The 22,022-nt window shown below is 45.2% G+C and overlaps 1 long non-coding RNA gene across 1 annotated transcript in view; it reads right to left on the bottom strand.

Annotated features, from left to right (window-relative positions):
* Window positions 1–16,637, bottom strand: part of LOC137350449 (uncharacterized) — a 45,132-nt gene extending 28,495 nt beyond the window's left edge. Inside the window, exon 1 of the long non-coding RNA XR_010969424.1 lies at window positions 16,551–16,637. This is a non-coding gene — a long non-coding RNA (uncharacterized lncRNA). The remainder of the gene's footprint in view (window positions 1–16,550) is intronic.
* Between the last annotated feature and the right edge of the window lie 5,385 nt (window positions 16,638–22,022).

Genomic DNA, 22,022 nt, shown 5'->3' with positions numbered 1-22,022 from the left:
TATCCATACTGCAAGGTACAAAGAAAATTAGGTACAAAACCAGGCTCATACTTGGAAGACTGAGAGATAAAAAGCAAAACACAGACTCACCTACAAGAGACTGACCATTACAGAGAATAAAACACACTCACCTAGAGGAGGTGCAGATTAAAAACACATGCATGTAACAGAAATTGATCGGGACAGAATCAAATCCTTTCTCACACATGACACAAAAATTGGTGGTGTCGTAAATATTAGATTACAGGACGATATAGATCATCTGAGGCATAGAATATAAGAGCAGGGTGTTATGATGGAGCTGTATAAAATGCTAGTTAGGCCACAGATGGAGTACTGTGTACTGTTCTGGGCACCACATGATAGGAAGGATGTGATTGCCCTGGAGAGGGTGCAGAGGAGATTCACCAGGATGTTGCCTGGACTGGGGAATTTCAGCCATGAAGAGAGACTGAAAAGGCGAGGGTTGTTTTCCTTAGAGCAGAGAAGGCTGAGGGGAGAGCTATACAGAATTATGAAGGGCATTGATAGTTTAGATAGGAAGAAAGTATTTCCATTAGCAAAGGGGTTAATAACCAGGGGGCGTAGATTTAAGGTAAGGGGCAGGAGGTTTAGAGGGGATTTGAGGAAAAAATTTTACCCAGAGGGTGGTTGGAATCTGGAACGCACTGCCTGAAGGGGTGGTAGAGGCAGGAACCCTCACAACATTTCAGAAGTATTTAGATGAGCACTTGAAATGCCATAGCATACAAGGCTACAGGCCAAGTACTGGAAAATGGGAAATGGAATAGTTAGGTGCTTGATGGCCGGCACAGACACGATGGGCCGAAGGGCCTGTTTCTGTGCTGTATAACTCTATGACTCTATATCAGAAACTGATAGATCTGGACAAAAGCTGATGCTCACATACAAGTTGTTGAAAGATATGTGGTGAAACTCACATCGCAATAGCAGAAACAAACAGTCACAGACCAAAAATTGAAACATACAGAGTAAAAACCCACATTCTCACACCCGAAATTCACGGTTACGAAGTGAAGCTGACTCTCTCCTCCCAGGCACTGACGGGTACAAAAGAAAACACGCACGAACATACCAGGAAATGAAAGGCTGCATTTGCTGACAACGCCACCACTAGGTGGCGCTGCATCAGCACATGTGCAAAAGCAGCCTGTTCAAATAAAACGTCCCAGTCAGCGACGTTCTGGCAGCTGCCAGGACTAAAGATGGCGCTGCTCAAATAATCACACAAAGGCAATGTAAAGCAAAACAAAGGCCATGTGTTTACATGGCAGCAGGGAATGGCCGGAGAGATCAGGCGGGGGAGAATGTCCGGAGAGAGCGGGGAGGAGGAGGAGAGCACACCCACCGCCACCAAGGTCTTCGGCCGCTCCCTCCCCACCTCCCCCACGCTCTCTACTTGCTTCCCCCACACTCTCTCCCCGCTTCCCCCATGCTCTCTACTCGCTTCCCACCCCTCTCCCCGCCCTCTCCCCTCACTTCCCCCGCTATGTCCCCCCACCCTCTCCATCCCCCACTTCCCCCGCCCTCTCCTTCTGTTAAGCTATTCCGTGACCTTGTCCTATCAATACCTTCTCCTTTGTTATCTCTTGCCCCACCCCCACTTTACTTGCTTAAAATCTTTTACATTTCTTATATCTGCCAGTTCTGAAGAAGGGTCACTGACCTGAAATGTTAACTCTGTTTCTCTCTCCACAGATGCTGCCAGATCCGCTCTGTTTTTCCAGCACTTTCTGTTTTTATCATCGATTTTCTTCTTTTTTACTTTGCTGATGTCTTTGAATATATTGTGGATCCTTCTTCAGGGTGTCTTCTTTCACCAGGTCGTTCTGACCTCTGATGATGTTGATCGTAATCAGCTTCAATTTGCTGATAGTTTTGGAACTGAGCAGATTTCCTTTGCTTGAGTCTACAACATGGAACTCAGTCTGACATGTGGACCCATGGGAGGATTTAAAAGTAACTTGGATGATCCCTAGTGGATCCCTAGTGGAGGAGTATCTGATCCATGGGAACCCAGGTTCAATCCTGGGTTTCAGCAATTCTGCTTCCTTATGCGTCCCTTGCCTTGGTTCTGATTTTCCAGTTGCACAATTTACTTTGAAATTATTTACCAAGCACCAGTAGATTGAATTTGAGAAACAACACAGAGTCATTTACAGCATAGAAGGTGGTCGTTTGGCCCATCATGTCCATGCTGGCTCTCCCCGTAGCAGTAGAGTCAGTTCCACTCACCAGCTCGATCCCTTTCCTCCTGCAAGTTTCTTTCCTTCAAGTATCCATCCAATTTCCTTTTCAAATCATTGATTGTCTCTGCTTCCACCTCACTCGTGGGCCGAGACATTACCACCCACAACATAAAAAAGTTCCACCTCATCAAGGATGGGAAATACTTACATCTTCTATATTTGCTTATTCTATATTTCTATGAGAATAGACTGACAGTCAACATGAAAGGGAACCCAAAAATCTTTGAGCAGCATGTAAATGATAAGTGGGTAGTAAGAGGTAGAGTGCGGCCTATTAGGGACAAAGAGGGTAATATATGCTTGGAAGTGCAGGGCAATGTTAATCTACTTAATGAGTACTTTGTATCAGTGATCACTAAGGAAGTGGAATTGGACAAAATATCAGTAGAAGTGCAGAGAGTAGAGGCAATGGAGAGAGTACAAATTGAGAGAGGGAGGTACGAAAAAGGCGGAGCAAAGCGGCACCGTAAAGTGCTTCGTGATAATATCCAGGGCATCACTAAACCAGCAATCCGCCGACAGGCTCGCCATGGCGGGGTCAAGCGGTTCTCGGATTTGATCTATGAGGGGACTCGCGGGGTGTTGAAGGTTTTCCTGGAGAATGTGATCAGGGATGCGGTCACCTACACTGAGCACGCCAAGCGCAAGACGGTCATTGCCATGGATGTGGTGTACGTTCTGAAACGGCAGGGCCGCACTCCACGGATTTGGCGGCTGAACAACTCGACCCTTTCCAGCAAACACACAACAAAGGCTCTTCTAAGAGCCACCCACCGCCTCACACAGAGAGAGCAGTGACCTGGAAACGGGAGCTGGGATTGGCTGTTCAGAACTGACTGGAATAAATCTGTGCTGCATTCGGGAATAAAACTGGAATCCCCAAATTTGACATTTCACTTGCAGCAAGGATGTGCAGTGGATTTGATTTTCTAAACGGGCTGTGTAAACAGTGCCCAAGGTTCTACAGTTAGTTATTTCCCCAGTCGACACATGCCCTCAGTGAAAAGCCACACCTTCTTCTTTGGCCTCCTTGTCTCGAGAGACAATGGGTAAGCGCCTGGAGCTGGTCAGTGGTTTGTGGAGCTGTGCCTGGAGTGGCTATAAAGACCAATTCGAGAGTGACAGACTCTTCCACAGGTGCTGCAGATAAAATTGGTTGTCAGGGCTGTTACGCAGTTGGCTCTCCCCTTGCGCTTCTGTCTTTTTTCCTGCCAACTGCTAAGTCTCTTCGACTCGCCGCACTATAGCCCCGCCTTTATGGCTGCCCGCCAGCTCTGGCGATCACTGGCAACTGACTCCCATGACTTGTGATCAATGTCACAGAACTTCATGTCGCATTTGCAGACGTCTTTAAAGTGGAGACATGGATGGCCGGTGGGTCTGATACCAGTGGCGAGCTCACTGTACAATGTGTCCTTGGGGATCCTGCCATCTTCCATGCGGCTCACATGGCCAAGCCATCTCAGGCGCCGCTGGCTCAGTAGGGTCTATAAGCTGGGGATGTTGGTCACCTCGAGGACTTCTGTGTTAGAGATACGGTCCTGCCACCTGATGCCAAGGATTCTCCGGAAGCAGCGAAAATGGAATGAATTGAGGCGTCGCTCTTGGCTGACGTATGTTGTCCAGGCCTCGCTGCTGTAGAGCAAGATACTGAGGACACAGGCTTGATACACTCGGACCTTTGTGTTCTGTGTCAGTGTGCCATTTTCCCACACTCACTTGGCCAGTCTGGACATAGCAGTGGAAGTCTTTCCCATGCGCTTGTTGATTTCTGCATCGAGAGACAGGTTACTGGTGATAGTTGAGCCTAGGTAGGTGAACTCTTGAACCACTTCCAGAGTGTGGTTGCTGATATTGATGGATGGAGCATTTCTGACGTCCTGTCCCATGATGTTCGTTTTCTTGAGGCTGATGGTTAGGCCACATTCGTTGCAGGCAGTCGCAAACCTGTCGATGAGACTCTGCAGACACTCTTCAGTGTGAGATGTTAATGCAGCATTGTCAGCAAAGAGGAGTTCCCTGATGAGGACTTTCCGTACTTTGGTCTTCGCTCTTAGACAGGCAAGGTTGATCAACCTGCCACCTGATCATGTGTGGAGGAAAATTCCTTCTTCTGAAGACTTGAATGCATATGAGAGCAGCAGGGAAAAGATGATCCCAAACAGTGTGGGTGCGAACAGTTCCGGATCCAAAACGTTAACTCTGCTTCTCGTTCCACAGATGCTGCCAGACCTGCTGAGTGGTTCCAGCATTTCTTGTTTTTATTACATTGGTTTAAATTGTCGACCTGGCAGAAAGTTTGAATTTGCAAAAGGCGCCAACTTCAGTGTCGGAACGAAGCGATTACTGGAAAATCTATTTAAAGTTGTTCGTAAAATATTTTCCACCAACCTTTAAAAACCTTTGTTTATTCCGCTATTTTCGCCACAAATTCCTGGCGCTATTTTACGCACAATTTTAACCTGTCATTTTTTTCCCACTTCTTATCTGTAACTGGCGGTAAAAGACTCCATTCAGCAATCCTTAAGGGACCAATAACTCAAACTTGGTGTGGAAAGGAATAAATTAGACTATTGGTAATTCCCCTTCACACAGGGATCAGGGGGACAGTGAGAAGCCACTGAAATAGTTGCTTAAACATTTTAAATAGTTCCTATTCTGTCCTGTTACTGACATGCTGGAATTAGACAGTAATCAGCCCTTTCACAGAGACTGTGGGTGGCTCTGAAAAGAGCCTTTGGGTTATTAGATGACATTTTGGCCGCTTTCCTTTTTCTGGAAGCTCTGAGCGCTGGTTTTCTTGGGCAGCAGCACGGCCTGGATATTAGGCAGCACCCCGCCCTGTGTGATGATCACTCCTCCCAGCAGCTTGTTGAGCTCCTCGTCGTTGCGGACGGCCAGCTGCAGGTGTCTGGGGATGATGCGGGTCTTCTTGTTGTCCCGGGCCGCGTTACCGGCCAGCTCGAGGATTTCAGCGGTCAGATACTCGAGCACAGCAGCCAGATAGACCGGGGCTCCCGCACCCACACGCTCTTCATAGTTACCCTTTCTCAGGAGCCTGTGAACACGGCCCACCGGGAACTGCAGTCCAGCCCGGGAGGAGTGAGACTTGGCCTTGGACCGAGCTTTTCCGCTGGTCTTTCCTCTTCCAGACATTTCCACAATCTCACAAATATTTTCACAAAGAATGGATAACTACCTCAGCATTAAGCATCCACATGGGGTAGACAGGATGGTCAAGCAGTCTGAAATGGTGCATTCAGATCACAACGCTCTCTGGAGGGGTGGGTTTAAATCCCACTTCTGACAAGTTGTGCTTTGACATGACTACAGGCATTTGGGAGCAGTGGTGAAAAACACAGAGCATGAAAGAATTTTGACAAGCAAAATCAAAACGAATTCAAAGATATTTCTTCAATACATGGGAGTAAGAGGCAACAGAGGAAAAAGTAAGGCCCATCAAAGAACTAAAAAGTAACCTATGTGTCAGGGTTGAAGATGTTGGTATGTTTGTTAATGAATACTTTACTGTCTTCACAAATGAGGGGGTGATGCAGACATTATAATTAAGGAGAAGGAGTGTGAAGCATTGGACATGATAAACTGAGGGGGAGAAGAAGTATAAATGGGATGAGCATCCTTGAAAGTGGATAAATCATCAGGGCCGGATGAAATGTACCCCAGGCTGTTAAAAGAAGCCAGTGAGGAAATAGTGGAAGGTCTGACCATCAGTTTCCAATCCCTCACTGGATACAGGTGTGATGCCAGAGGATTGGAGGTCTCTGCAATAAAAGCAAAATTCTGCAGATGCTGGAAATCTGAAATAAAAACTATTAGTGCTGGAAATACACAGCAGGTCTGGCAGCATCTGTGGAGAGAGAAGCAAAGTTAACATATCTGTTCTGATGAAAAGTCACTGACCTGAAATGTTAACTTTGCTTCTCTCTCCACAGATGCTGCCAGATCTGCTGTGTATTTGCAGTACATTTTGTTTTTATTGCTAACATTGCACCATTGTTGAAAAAGGAAGCAAGACCGAATAATTAAAGACCAGTCAGCCTAACCTCAATAGTGGGTGAATTATTGGAATTAATTCTGAGAGACAGGATAAACTGTCACTTAGAAAGGCACAGATTAATCAAGTATCATCAGCATGGATTTGTTCAGGGAAGCTCCTGTCTGACTAACTTGATTGAATTTTTTGAAGAAGTAACAATGAGGATAGTGCAGTTGATCTGATCTACATGGATTTTAGCAAGGCTTTTGACAAGGTCCCACATGGCAAACTGGTTAAAAAAAATAAAAGCACATGGGATCCAGGGGAATGTAGCAAGCTGGACATAAAATAGACTCAGTGGCAGGAAGCAAAAAGGAATTGGGTACGGATGTTTGTGCAACTCGAGGTCTGTTTCAAGTGGTGTTCCACAGGGCTCAGAACTAGGTTCCCTGCTTTTTGTGGTATATATTAATGATTTGGACATGAATGTAGAGGGCACAATCAAGACGATTGCAGATGACATGAAAATTGTCCGTGTTGCTGATAGCGAGGAGGATAGCTGTACACTGCAGGAAGATATCAATAGACTGGTCAGGTGGGCAGAGTAGTGGTAAATGGAATTCAAATTGGACAAGGGTGAGGTGATGCATTTGGGAGGTCAAAAAAGTCAAAGGAATACACAATTAATGGGAGAACACTGAACGGTGTAGAGGAAGTGAGGGACGTTGGAGCGAATGTCCACAGATCCCTGAAGGTAGCAGGACAGGTCAATAAGGTGGTTCAGCAGGTATGTGGAATCCTTTCCTTTATTAGCTGAGGTATAGAATATAAGGGTGACCTGGGTGTCCATGTCAATAAGTCACTGACAGCTAACATGCAGGTGCAGCAAGCAATTAGGAAAGCTAATAGTATGTTAGCCTTTATCACAAGAGGATTTGAGTACGAGAGTCGTGAATTCTTGCTTCAATTGTATAGAAACTTGGTTAGACCGCACTTGGAATGCAGTTTTGGTCTCCTTACCTTAGGAAGGATATTATTGCCACAGAGGGAGTTCAACGAAGGTTCATCAGACTTGTTCCAGGGATGGTGGGACTGTTCTATGAAGAAAGGTTGGAGAAACTGGGGCAGTATTCTCTAGAGTTTCGAAGAATGGGAGGTGATCTCATTGAAACCTACAAAATACTTAAATGACAGTCAGGGTAGATGCAGCTAAGATGTTTCCCCTGATTGGGGAGTCAAGAACCAAGGGAAGGAATTTCAAAATAAGGGAGTAGCCGCTTAGGACAGAGATGAGGAGAAATGCTGTTCCTCAGAGGGTTGTGAATCTTTGGAATTCTCTACCCCAGAGGGCTGTGGAAGCTCAGTCATTGAGTATGTTTAAAGCAGAGATTGACAGATTTCTAAATACAAATGACAGAAGGGAATATGAGGAAAGTGTGGGGAAAAGGGCATTGAAGTGGATGATCAGCCATGATCATATTGAATGACGGGGCAGGCTCGATGGGCTGAATGGTCGACTCCTGTTCTTATGTTCCTAACTCCACATGATCGGCGAGGCACAGCCTCAGGCCGACTTGATGGGTGGTGCAAAAAGATATCACTGCTTCTGATCTTCACCAGAAAAGAGAGTGAGATGTAACATTGATCATCAAACAGAATGTGAGCAAATAGAACAGAATAAAACACATGGAGAGACACTGTGGAATAACAAATAGATTTGATTGGAATGTTGAATTTTAATTGGAATGGATAAAACACCAGAAACAGCAGATTAAATTGGGATTCTCCTCATTATATTGATCTAGGACAGAAAAGAGAACCTGATGGAAAGAAGGGAAGAAGAAAGAAAAGAAAGGATGGAACTGTTCACTTTTTTCAGTTTTTTCACTCACCCATCAAAGCTGGATAAAAAAGTTTCAAATAACAGAGAATTTCACCAAAAAGGGAGATTAAATGCTGTCGAACCCTTGGATTGAAGGATGCCTCAACAGATCACCTGTTTAACTGTCTCCTCACTGGGGGATTTCAAGCAGTGAGTAATATTATTCTCTACTTTTGTTAAATGAACCCAGAACTGTCACTTGGAATTAATATCTGTGTTCCGACTCCTGAATTATAAAATTGTGACTTTATCAATATTTTCTGGACACATTTCCTGCTGAAAGAACTAAGACCTCTTTTCTAATTTACACAATACTATATACACACTCATCAAGCCTCCGAAACTAGCATCCTTGGTGCTGCTCTCTCTTCTCCCAAACCTCATCTCATGTGACTGTTTCATCATTACTCTGACAGTGGGAGGGGTTGATCCCACTGTTTTCAGCATTAACCCTTCACATCCTTATCCTACACTGTTAGAAAAAAATGGTTGGAGGGAACTTCCTTCATTTATCGAAAAACCAGCTGCTCCCAGTTGAAAATCAACTCAAACCCATCGGCAAGAGAGACTGTCAGAGAACTTCCTGCATCCAGTCCTGACCCTGTCACACTCAGCATCTGCTCACCCAGACCCCACTCTCCTCAACACTGAACATTGTTACCGAGACACTTCAAATACTGTTGAGAAAAGGCAGGAAAGGTCAAAGTTCACACAGCTGTTTTGAATAGAACAAAGTTTAATATCTCCTCACCGTTTCTCGGTAACCACATGAGACATAGGTTTTCTTATTTGGTTCCTTTGATTTTTCTTGTTCCTGACTGAGAAATATTCCAAACCTCAGATCAACCCTCCCACTTGCGTCGTGTCTCAGTCTCAGTTACAAGCAACACATAATGACACACACACTTTGAAACATACAACACGGTCACACTTTCCTTCAGTGAGATTAAGGTCGAGCTTTTTTTCCAGGTTGAATGCAACTGTGAACAAATTTGTATCAAAGAGGTTGCCTTTGAAATATCAGCACTGAATTTCTGTGCAAGGAGGAACAGCCATTCCAAACTCACATCCTTCACAAAGGCTGTTTTCTCCTGTGAATGAAATTCATCATGAAATTTGAATTCTAAGTTAAAGTTCACAAGACACAGACATAAATGTTAACACCCAAACTTCTCAAGCATATTGCAAATATGAAATAAGGCTCCGCTGGGAATTGAACACAGAATTTCCTGTTCACAAGATAGGTGCTTTAACCAACTAAGCTACAGAGTCAGATCACAAGTGCTGTTGCAATTGAAATCTGAGGTGGTTACTATTTAGTCTCATCCCACTTCTCCACAGGTCACAACAAAAATTTTAAATTTTCCCACTTACTGATACAGTCAATCATATGCTCTATTTTTCCCAGAATAGAAGACACTTAATGAACAACAAACTTTAAATCTGTGCCCTCCCGTTCTCGATCCTTTCACAAGTGGGAACAGTTTCTCCCTATCCACTCTGTCCACACCCCTCATCATTTTGAATACCACTATGAAATCTCCTCTTAGCCTTCTTTTCTCCAAGGAAAACAGTCCTAACTTCTCCAATCTATCTTCATAACTGAAGTTCCTCATCCCTGGAACCATTCTCATGAATCTTTTCCATAATCTCTGCAATGCCTTCACATCTTTCCTAAAGTGTGGCACCCAGAACTGGACTCAGTACTTCAGCTGAGGCTAGTGTCTTATACAAGTTCAACATGACCTCCTTGTTCTTGTATTCTATGCCTCTATCACTAAAGCCGAGGATACTGTATGCTTTATTAACCACTCTCTCAACCAATGACTTATACCCCCAGGACCCTCTGCTCCTGCACCCCCTTTAGAATTGTACCCTTTATTCTATATTGTCACTCCATGTTCTTCCTACCAAAATGAATCAATTCACATTTCTCTGCATTGAACTTCACCTGTCATCTGTCCTCCCATTCCACCAACTTGTCTATGTCCTTTTGAAGTTCTACACGATCATCCTTACAGTTCACAATGCTTCCAATTTTCATATCATCCATAAACTTTGAAATTCTGCCCTGTACACCAAGGTCTAGGTCATTAATATATATCAGGAAAGGCAAGGGTCCCAACACTGACTTCTGGGGAACTCCACTACAAACCTTCCTCTAGCCCGAAGAACATCCATTGCTCACTACTCTTTGTTTCCTGTCACTCAGCCAATTCCATATCCATGTTACTACAGTCCCTTTTATTCCATGAGTTATAATTTTGCTCACAAGTCTGTTGTGTTGCATTGTATCAAACTCCTTTTGAAAGTCAATAAAAGCAAAATACTGCAGATGCTAGAAAGCTGAAATATAACTAAAAAGTGCTGGAAATACTCAGCAGGTCTGGCTGCATCTGTGGAGAGAGAAACAGAGTTAATGTTTCAGGTCAGTGACCATTCAGATGCTGCCAGACCTTTAAAAAGTCCATGTAGACCACATCAACAGCATTGCCCTCATCATCCCTCTCTGTTACCTCATCAAAAAACTCCAGCAGGACAGTTAAACATGAATTTCCCTTAAGAAATCCATGCTGTCTTTCCTGAATTAACCCACATTTGTCCATGGGACTATTAATTTTGTCCCGAATTATTCTTTCGAGAAGTTTTCCCACCACCGAAATTGAACTGACTGGGGAGTGAGACGTGGTGAGTTGCTTCAGCAGAGAGCCAGCATGGGTTCGTCAGGCCGAATGGCCTCCTTCTGTGCTTTAGCCATTCTATGATTGTATGATTCTAGCAGCAACTGTTGGTGGAGAGGCAGTGATGCAGGAATGGGTTGACAGAAAGGGAAAAGTCTGGGCTGGTGTGTGTTTGCAGCATTTGCAGCTTGTGTTCGGGTTTGTGAATAAAGGTGATTTGGAAGCTGTGTTCCAAATTGAAGTGTTTACTGGAAGGAAGAAGTTGATGTAAATAAAGAGTAAAACGTGTTAAGATGAAGCGTGGTGTGAATGTGGATAGCAGTAAATATTGTGCTGGTGAATTATTTGTGTTAATAAACTTCCACTGCACCCTCTGCTGCAGGCTGCTGTTTATATCCAGCTGTGTATTAGTGCTGTGTGTTAACTAGATAAATGTTTGTTTCAACGCTGTTTATAAAGCAATAGCATTGCACTCAAACAGTCCCAGACATAGCAACACACGTACAAAAGCAAAATACTGCGGATGCTGGAAATCTGAAACATAAACAGAAAATGCTTGAAATACTCAGCAGGTCTGGCAGCATCTGTGGAGAGAGAAACAAAGTTAATGTGAGCTGAGGAAACAGATCTGAACTGTTAACTGTTTCTCTCTGCACAGATGCTGCCAGACCTACTGAGCATTTCCAGCATTTTCTGTTTTTATTACAGCAACACCTTTGATCAGCAGTAGCAGTGATAGTGCGAGCCAGGGGGCAGCTGGGAAGGTACGTTTCACTATAAAGTACTTACCTGGCGATTCGGCGGACGCGGACACGGGGACTGCTGGGTAAGTGAACTTATATATTCGGGCAGTGGCTAAACCCGAAACACTACACGTGTAGTGTCTCCCACCCATCCTCCTCCTCCAACCAAAAAAAAGGACTCTTGTGTGGAGGGTTTGGTAAGGTAAGGTTTTCCTTTATATTTTTTTATTCTCTGTTGTCAATTTAGAGCAGAGGGGATGGAAGCTAGGGCAGTTGCATGCTCCTCTTGCAGGATGTGGGAGGTAAGGGTCACCACTTGTGTCCCTGCTGACTTCACCTGTGAGAAGTGCACCCAACTCCAGCTCCTCACAGACCGCGTTAGGGAACCGGAGCTGGAGCTGGATGAACTTCGGATCATGCGGGAGGCAGAGGGGATGATAGGGAGCAGTTATAGGGAAGTACTGACACCTCAGTCACAGGATAAAGGTAGCTGGGTGACCGTCAGGGGAGGGAAAGGGAATAGGCACACAGTGCAGGGATCCCCTGTGGCTGTTCCCCTCAATAATAAGTATACCGTTTTGGATACGGTTGTGGGGGGGGACCTACCAGGGGAAAGCCACAGCGGCCAGGTCTCTGGCACTGAGCCTGGCTCTGCGGCTCAGAAGGGAAGGGTGGAGAATAGGAGAGCGATAGTGATAGGAGATTCAATGGTTAGAGGAACAGACAGGAGATTCTGTGGTCGCGAATGAGACTCCCAGATGGTATGTTGCCTCCTGGGTGCCAGGGTCAGGGATGTCTCAGATCGAGTCTACAGGATTCTTAAGGGGGAGGGGGAGCAGCCAGAAGTCGTGGTACATATCGGTACCAATGACATAGCTAGGAAAAGGGATGAGGACCTGAAAAGCGAATATAGGGAGTTAGGTTGGAAGCTAAAAGGCAGGACGAGCAGAGTAGTAATCTCAGGATTGATACCGGTGCCACGTGCTAGTGAGGCTAGAAACAGAGAGCGAGTGCAGCTGAACACGTGGCTACAGAGCTGGTGTAGGAGGGAGGGCTTCAGTTATGTGGATCATTGGGATACCTTCTGGGGAAGGTGGGACCTGTACAAGAAGGACAGGTTGCATCTGAACTGGAGGGGCACCAATATCCTGGGCGGGAGGTTTGCTAGAGCTCTTCGGGAGGGTTTAAACTAGTTTGGCAGGGGGATGGGAACCGGAGCTATGGATCAGTGGATGGGGTAGCTGTTGAACAGGCAGATACCGAGTGCAGAGAGTCTGTGAGGAAGGTTAGACAGTTGACAGGGCAAAGTTTCAGCCAGTATGATGGGTTGAAGTGTGTCTATTTTAATGCAAGAAGTGTCAGGAATAAGGGTGATGAACTTAGAGCATGGATCAGTACTTCGAGCTACGATGTTGTGACCATTACGGACACTTGGAGATCACAGGGGCAGGAATGGATGTTGGATGTTCCGGGGTTTAGATGTTTCAAAAGGAATAGGGAGGGAGGTAAAAGAAGTGGGGGAGTGGCATTGTTAATCAGGGATAGTATCACAGCTGCAGAAAGGGAGGTCATCGAGGAGGGTTTGTCTACTGAGTCATTATGGGTGGAAGTCAGAAACAGGAAAGGAGCAGTCACTTTATTGGGAGTTTTCTATAGACCCCCCAATAGCAACAGAGACACGGAGGAACAGATTGGGAGGCAGATTTTGGAAAGGTGCAGAAGTAACAAGGTTGTTGTCATGGGTGACTTCAACTTCCCTAATATTGATTGGAACCTCCTTAGTGCAAATAGTTTGGATGGAGCAGTTTTTGTCAGGTGTGTCCAGGAAGGTTTCCTGACTCAATATGTAGATAGGCCGACTAGAGGGGAGGCGATGTTGGATTTGATGCTTGGCAACGAACCAGGCCAGGTGGCAGATCTCTCGGTGGGAGAGCATTTCGGTGATAGTGATCACAACTCCCTGACCTTTACTATCGTCATGGAGAGGGACAGGAGCGGACGGGATGGGAAAATATTTAATTGGGGGAGGGGGAATTACAATGCTATTAGGCAGGAACTGGGGTGCATAAATTAGGAACAGATGTTCTCAGGGAAATGCACGACAGAAATGTGGAGGTTGTTTAGGGAGCACTTGCTGCGACTGCTGGATAGGTTTGTCCCGATGAGGCAAGGAAGGGATGGTAGAGTGAAGGAACCTTGGATGACAAGAAATGTGGAACAGCTAGTCAAGAGGAAGAAGGAAGCTTACTTAAGGTTGAGGAAGCAAGGATCAGACAGGACTCTAGAGGGTTACAAGGTAGCCAGGAAGGAACTGAAGAATGGACTTAGGAGAGCTAGAAGGGGACATGAAAAAGTCTTGGCGGGTAGGATTAAGGAAAATCCCAATGCGTTCTACACTTATGTGAGGAACAAGAGGATGGCCAGAGTGAGGGTAGGGCCGATCAGGGATAGTGGAGGGAACTTGTGCCTGGAGTCGGAGGAGGTAGGGGGGGTCCTAAATGAATACTTTGCTTCAGTATTCACTAGTGAGAGGGACCTGGTCGTTTGTGAGGACAGTGTGAAACAGGCTGATATGCTCAAACAGGTTGATGTTAAGAGGGAGGATGTGCTGGAAATTTTGAAAGACATGAGGACAGATAAGTCCCTGGGGCCAGACGGGATATACCCAAGGATATTACGGGAAGCGAGGGAAGAGATTGCCGCGCCTTTGGCGATGATCTTTGCGTCCTCACTGTCCACTGGAGTAGTACCAGATGATTGGAGGGTGGCAAATGTTATTCCCTTGTTCAAGAAAGGGAATAGGGATAACCCTGGGAATTACAGACCAGTCAGTCTTACGTAGGTAGTGGGCAAATTATTGGAGAGGATTCTGAGAGACAGGATTTATGATTAGTTGGAAAAGCAGAGTTTGATTAGAGACAGTCAGCATGGCTTTGTGAGGGGCAGGTCATGCCGCACAAGGCTTATTGAATTCTTTGAAGATGTGACAAAACACATTGATGAAGGAAGAGCAGTGGATGTGGTGTATATGGATTTCAGCAAGGAGTTTGATAAGGTTCCCCATGGTAGGCTCATTCAGAAAGTAAGGAGGCATGGGATACAGGGAAAGTTGGCTGTCTGGATACAGAATTGGCTGGCCCATAGAAGACAGAGGGTGGTAGTAGATGGAAAGTATTCAGCCTGGAGCTCGGTGACCAGTGGTGTTCCGCAGGGATCTGTTCTGGGACCTCTGCTCTTTGTGATTTTTATAAATGACTTGGATGAGGAAGTGGAAGTCTGGGTTAGCAAGTTTGCCGATGACACGAAGGTTGCTGGAGTTGTGGATAGTGTGGAAGGCTGTTGTAGGTTGCAACAGGACATTGACAGGATGCAGAGCTGGGCTGAGCAGTGGCAGATGGAGTTCAACCTGGAAAAGTGTGAAGTGATTCATTTTGGAAGGTCGAATTTGAATGCAGAATACAGGCGCAAAGACAGGATTCTTGGTAGTGTGGAGGAACAGAGGGATCTTGGGGCCCATGTCCATAGATCGCTCAAAGTTGCCACCCAAGTTGATAGGGTTGTTAAGAAGGCGTATGGTGTGTTGGCTTTCATTAACAGGGGGATTGAGTTTAAGAGCCGCGAGGTTATGCTGCAGCTCTATAAAGCCCTGGTTAGACCACACTTGCAATATTGTGTTCAGTTCTGGTCGTCTCATTATAGGAAGGATGAGGTAGCTTTAGAGAGGGTGCAGAGGAGATTTACCAGGATGCTGCCTGGACTGGAGGGCATGTCTTACGAAGAAAGATTGAGGGAGCTGGGGCTTTTCTCATTGGAACGAAGAAGGATGAGAGGTGACTTGATAGAGGGGTACAAGATGATGAGAGGAATAGATAGAGTGGATAGCCAGAGACTTTTTCCCAGGGTGGAAAGAGCTATCACCAGGGGGCATAATTTTAAGGTGATGGAGGAAGGTTTCGGGGAGATGTCAGAGGTAGGTTCTTTACACAGAGAGTGGTGGGTGCGTGGAATGCACTGCCAGTGGTGGTAGTAGAAGCAGATACATTAGGGACATTTAAGCATCTCTTGGATAGGTACATGGATGATAGTAGAATGAAGGGTATGTAGGTAGTTTTGATCTTCGAGTAGATTAAAGGTTCGGCACAACATCGTGGTCCGAAGGGCCTGTACTGTGCTGTACTGTTCTATGTTCTATAACACAGGTGTTGGGAGGCTCAGCCTGGCTACGCAATGTTACAAGGACGCTGAGTGACACCATCGACAACGGGACAGAGAGAAAAACACACAGGAAACTAATAGACTGTGAGGAAGCAAAAGTGAGGAACGGAGAGAGAGAGACAGACAACGAAACTGAGATGGAGAAACAAGGCATTTGCATGATTGTGTTCTCCCTGTTGTGTAACGGTATTTCCTGTTGTGTAAATATGTTTTCTGTTGTGTAAAGATGTACCCTGTTGTTGTGTAAAGGTTTTCCCTGTTATTGTTTTATTTTCTGTTACTGACCGTCTCCTCACTGCGACCATTTGTCCTGGTTTTCTTGTGGCCAACATCACCATCTGGTGGTGGAGAGGAGACTCTGCAGGAAGGGGTTGACAAAGTGGGAGAGACTCGGCTGGTCCGTGTTTGCAGCTTGTGTTCGTGTGAGCAAAAGTGATTTGTTGCTGATTGATGTGTTCACTAGAAGGAAAAAGCTGATTGCAATCGAGCACATCTTGTTATGATGGGGAAACACTTGATATTTTGAAAGTGAACGGTTTGTGTTCCTACCAAACATAAATAGCAGAGAATGGTTTCTATCCATCGACCTCTGGGTTATGGGCCCAGCACGCTTCCGCTGCGCCACTCTGCTAACTGCTGGTTTAAATTTTAGCTGACCGTTAGTGAAATATGTTCATTTCCCCAATGTTTTTATAAAAATAGGATTGCGGTCGGATTTCTCAAGAATCCCGGACTCAGCAACACACGTGCTGACGGACTCACCCTCACTGCACAATGACACAAGGACACAGAGTAACAGCACCGACAATGAGGCAGGCAGAGAAAGACACACAGAAAACCAGGAAGATATTATCAGGACCCAGAAAGGAACAGACAGAGAAAGACACACAGAAAACCAGGAAGAGATTATAAGGACCCAGAAAGGAACAGACAGAGAAAGACACACAGAAAACCAGGAAGAGATTATCAGGACCCAGAAAAGGAACAGACAGAGAAAGACACACAGAAAACCAGGATGAGATTATCAGGACTCAGAAAGGAACAGACAGAGAAAGACACAGAAAACCAGGAAGATATTATCAGGACCCAGAAAGGAACAGACAGAGAAAGGTACTGAGCAAACCAGCAAGAGACAGCGAAAGACTGATGATTTATGTAATTGTGTTCTCTGTTGTGTAAAGATGTTCCCTGTGTTCTTTTAAAGATATTTCCTGCTGTGTAATATGTTCTCTGTTGTGTAACTATATTCGCTGTTGTGTAAAGATGTTCTCTGTTATTGTGTAAAATGGTTCCCTGTTGGGTAAAGATCTTCTCAGTTGTGTAAATATGATCCGTCTTGTGTAAAAGTGTTCCCGGTTGTTTAAATATGTTCCCTGCTCTGTAATGTAGAGCTGAGTCTGCACTAATGGAATTGCTACAGTATCTTCCAGTCTGATACTGGATGAGGGCTGGAATGTGATCCAACGCACAGTCTATACAAATTAAATTGCTATTGTATCTTTTAGTTTCACAATCCGGGGGAGTTTTAAACTGAATTCTCAGTTTGTATCTCAGGTTATACTATCTTTCAGATTCTCTCAATCTGATATCGCACTTGAGATTTAGACTTAAGAAAGGATGTACTGGCATTGGAGGAGTTCAAAAGAGATTCACTCAGCTGATTCTTGGGATGAAGGGGTTGACTTATCAAGAACGGCTAAACAGGTTATTCATTCGTGTTTAGAAGAATGAGGGGTGATCTTTTTGAAACTTACAAGATTCTGAGGGGGCTTAACAGGGTGAAGAAGGGTCTCTGACCTGAAACATTAACTCTGCTTCTCTCTTCACAGATGCTGCCAGACCTGCTGAGTATTTCCAGCATTTCTTGTTTTTATTAACAGGGTAGATGTTGAGAAAATGTTTCCACTAGTGGGGGAATCTCAAACTAGGCGACATAGTTACAGAATAAGGGGACACTCATTTAAACTGAGATGCAAAGGAATTTCTTCTCTCAGAGGATAGTGAATGTCTGGAATTCTCTACCCCAGACAGTATTGGAGGCTAAATCACTGAAAGTATTTAAAGAGGATGTAAATAGATTTTTGAAATATTGGAGAGTTGAGGGCTATGAAGAGCTGGCATGAAAGAGGAGTTGAGGTCTGGGGCAGATCAGCCATGATCTTACTGAATGGCGAGGCAGGCTTGAGGGGCCGAATGGCCTACTCCTGCTCCTATTTCTTCTGTTCTTATGTTATGTTATATCTAATGTATATGTCAGGATGCACTAATGGGAATTAATACTGAAACTTATAAACTCATAATGTGTGTAAATATTGGGATGATATTTAACTTGAATCTCAGAGTACATTATTGTGGTTAATTCTGTAAGTTTGAAAAGGGAACTCTGTGCCATAATGAAAACAAGAAATGCTGGAAATACTCAGCAGGTCAGGCAACATCTGTACAGAGAGAAGCAAAGTTAACGTTTCAGGTCAGTGACCTTTCAGATGCTGCCAGACCTTTTGAAAGTCCATGTACACCACATCAACAGCATTGCCCTCATCAACCCTCTCTGTTACCTCATCAAAAAACTACAGCAGGACAGTTAAACATGATTTTCCGTTAAGAAATCCATGCTGGCTTTCTTGAATTAACCCACATTTGTCCATGGGACTATTAATTTTGTCCCAAATTATTCTTTCGAGAAGTTTTCCCACCTCCAAAATTGAACTGACTGGGGAGTGAAATGAGGTGAGTTGCTCTAACAGAGAGCCAGCACGGGTTCGACAGGCCGAATGGCCTCCTTCTGTGCTGCAGCCATTCTATGATTGCATGATGCTCGCAACAACTGTTGGTGGAGAGGCAGTGATGCAGGAATGGGTTGACAGAAAGGGGAAAGTCTGGGCTGATGTGTGTTCGGGTTTGTGAATAAAGGTGATTTGGAAGCTGTGTTCCAAATTGAAGTGTTTACTGGAAGGAAGAAGTTGATGTAAATAAAGAGTAAAACGTGTTAAGATGAAGCGTGGTGTGATTGTGGATAGCAGTAAATATAATGTTGGTGAATTATTTGTGTTAATAAACTTCCACTGCGCCCTCTGCTGCAGGCTGCTGTTTATATCCAGCTGTGTATTAGTGCTGTGTGTTAGCGAGATAAATGTTTGTTTCAACGCTGTTTATAAAGCAATAGCATTGCACTCAAACAGTCCCAGACATAGCAACACACGTACAAAAGCAAAATACTGCGGATGCTGGAAATCTGAAACATAAACAGAAAATGCTTGAAATAGTCAGCAGGTCTGGCAGCATCTGTGGAGAGAGAACAAAGTTAATGTGAACTAACGAAACAGACATGAACTGTTAACTGTTTCTCTCTGCACAGATGCTGCCAGACCTACTGAGCATTTCCAGCATTTTCTGTTTTTATTACAGCAACACAGGTGTTGGGAGGCTCAGCCTGGCTACAGAATGTTACAAGGACGCTGAGTAACACCATCGACAACGGGACAGAGAGAAAAACACATAGAAAACGAAGAATAGACTGTGAGGAAGCAAAAGTGAGGGACAGAGAGAGAGACAACGAGACTGAGATGGAGAAACAAGGCATTTGTATGATTGTATTCTCCCTGTTGTCTAAAGGTATTTCGTGGTGTGTAAATATGTTTTCTGTTGTGTAAAGATGTACCCTGTTGTTGTGTAAAGGTTTTCCCTGTTATTGTTTTATTTTCTGTTACTGACCGTCTCCTCACTGTGACCATTTGTCCTGGTTTTATTGTGGCCAACATCACCATCTGGTGGTGGAAAGGAGGCTCTGCAGGAAGAGGTTGACAAAGTGGGAGAGACTCGGCTGGTCCGTGTTTGCAGCTTGTGTTCGTGTGAGCAAAAGTGATTTGTTACTGATTGATGTGTTCACGAGAAGGAAGAAGCTGATTGCAATCGAGTGCCTTCGGAAGCATCTTGTTATTATGGGTAAATACTTGATGTTTTGAAAGTGAACTGTTTGTGTTATTTCCCCAATGTTTTTATAAAAATAGGATTGCAGTCGGATTTCTCAAGAATCCCGGACTCAGCAACACACGTGCTGACGGACTCACCCTCACTGCGCAATGACACAAGGACACGGAGTAACAGCACTGACAATGAGGCAGGCAAAGACACACAGAAAACCAGGAAGAGATTATCAGGACTCAGAAATGAACAGACAGAGAAAGGTACTGAGCAAACCAGCAAGAGACAGCGAGAGACTGATGAACACCACTTGGAGGGAGCACTGAGGGTGGCAAGGGCACAGAATGTAGTCTGGCTGGGGATTTCAATGTCCATCACCATGAGTGGCTCGGTAGCACCACTACTGACCATGCTGGCCAAGTCCCAATGGACACAGCTGCTCGATTGGGTCTGCAGTAGGTGGTGAGGGAACTAACAAGAGGGAAAAACATACTTGACCTCATCCTCACCAATCTGCCTGCCGCAGATGCATCAGTCCATGACAGTATTGGTAGGAGTGACCACTGCACAGTCCTTGTGGAGATGATGTCCCGTCTTCACATTGAGGATACCCTCTATCGTGTTGTGTGCCACTACCACTGTGCTAAATGGGATAGATTTTGAACAGAACTAGCAATGTATAACTGGGCATCCATGAGGTGCTGTGGACCATTAGCAGCAGCAGAATTGCAGTCAACCATATTCTATAACCTCATGGCCCGGCATATTCCCCCACTCTAACATTACCAACAAGCTGGGGATCAACCCTAATTCAATGAAGAGTGCAGGAGGGCATGCCAGGAGCAGCACCAGGCATACCTTGAAATGAGGCGTCAGCCTGATGAAGCTACAGCCCAGGACTACTTTCATGCCAAACAGCAGAAGCAGCATGTAATAGACAGGGCTAAGTGATCCCACAACCAACGGATCAGATCTACACCCTGCCACATCCAATGATGAATGGTGGTGGACAATTAAACAACCAACAGGAGGAGGTGGCTCCACAAATATCCCCAACCTCAATGATGGGGGAGCCCAGCACATCAGTGCAAAAGACAAGGATGGAGAATTTGCGACAATCTTCAACCAGAAGTGCCGGGTTGATGATCCATCTCGGCCTCCTTCTCAAGTCCCCAGCATCACAGATGCCAGTCTTCAGCTAATTCGATTCACTCAACGTGATATCAAGAAACGACTGAAGGCACTGGATACAGCAAAGGCTACAGGCCCTGACAATATTCCAGCAATAGTACTGAAGACCTGTGCTCCAGAACTTTCCGCGCCCCTAGCCAAGCTGTTCCAGTACAGCTACAATACTGGCATCTACCCGGCAATGTGGAAAATTGCCCAGGTATGTCCTGTACACAAAAAGCAGGACAATTCCAACCCAGCCAATTACTGCCTCATCAGTCTACTCTCAATCATCAGTATAGTGATGGAAGATGTCATCGACGAGGCACTTGCTTTGCGATAACCTGTTCAGTGACGCTCAGTTGGGTTCCGCCAGGGCCATTCAGCTCCTGACCTCATTACAGCCTTGGTTCGAACAAGGACAAAAGAGCTGAACTCAAGAGGTGAGGTGAGAGTGTCTGCCCTTGACATCAAGGTAGCATTTGAATGAGTATGGCATCAAGGAGCCAGAGCAAAACTGGAGTCAATGGGAATCAAGAGGAAAACTCTCCACTGGTTGGAATCGTACCGAGCACAAAGGAAAATGGTTGTGATTGTTGGAGGTCAATCATCTCAGCTCCAGGACATTACTGCTGGAGTTCCTCAGGGTAGTATCCTCGGCCCAACCTTCTTCACTCCTTCATCAGTGAACTTCCTTCAATCATAAGGTCAGAAGTGGGGATGTTCACTGATGATTGCAAAATTTAGCACCATTCGCGACTCCTCAGATACTGAAGAGGTCCATGTAGAAATGCAGCAAGACCTGGACAATATCCAGGCTTGGGCTGATAAGTGGCAAGTAACATTCGCGCCACACAAGTGCCAGGCAATGACCATCTCGAACAAGAGAGAATCTAACGATCTCCCATTGACATTCAACGGCATTACGATCGCTGAATCCCCCACTATCAACTTCCTAGGGGTTCCCATTGACCAGAAACTGAACTGGAGTAGCCTTATAAATAGTGTGACTACATGAGCTGGTCAGAGGGTAGGAAGCATGCGGTGAGTAACTCACCTCCTGACTCCCCAAGCCTGTCCACCATTTACAAGGCACAAGTCTGGAGTGTGATGGAATACTATCCACTTGCCCGGATGGGT

The sequence above is a fragment of the Heterodontus francisci genome, chromosome 35 (genome assembly GCF_036365525.1).
Source record: "Heterodontus francisci isolate sHetFra1 chromosome 35, sHetFra1.hap1, whole genome shotgun sequence".
Classification (NCBI taxonomy): Eukaryota; Metazoa; Chordata; class Chondrichthyes; order Heterodontiformes; family Heterodontidae; genus Heterodontus; species Heterodontus francisci.
This window is presented reverse-complemented; position numbering and strand designations above follow the sequence as displayed.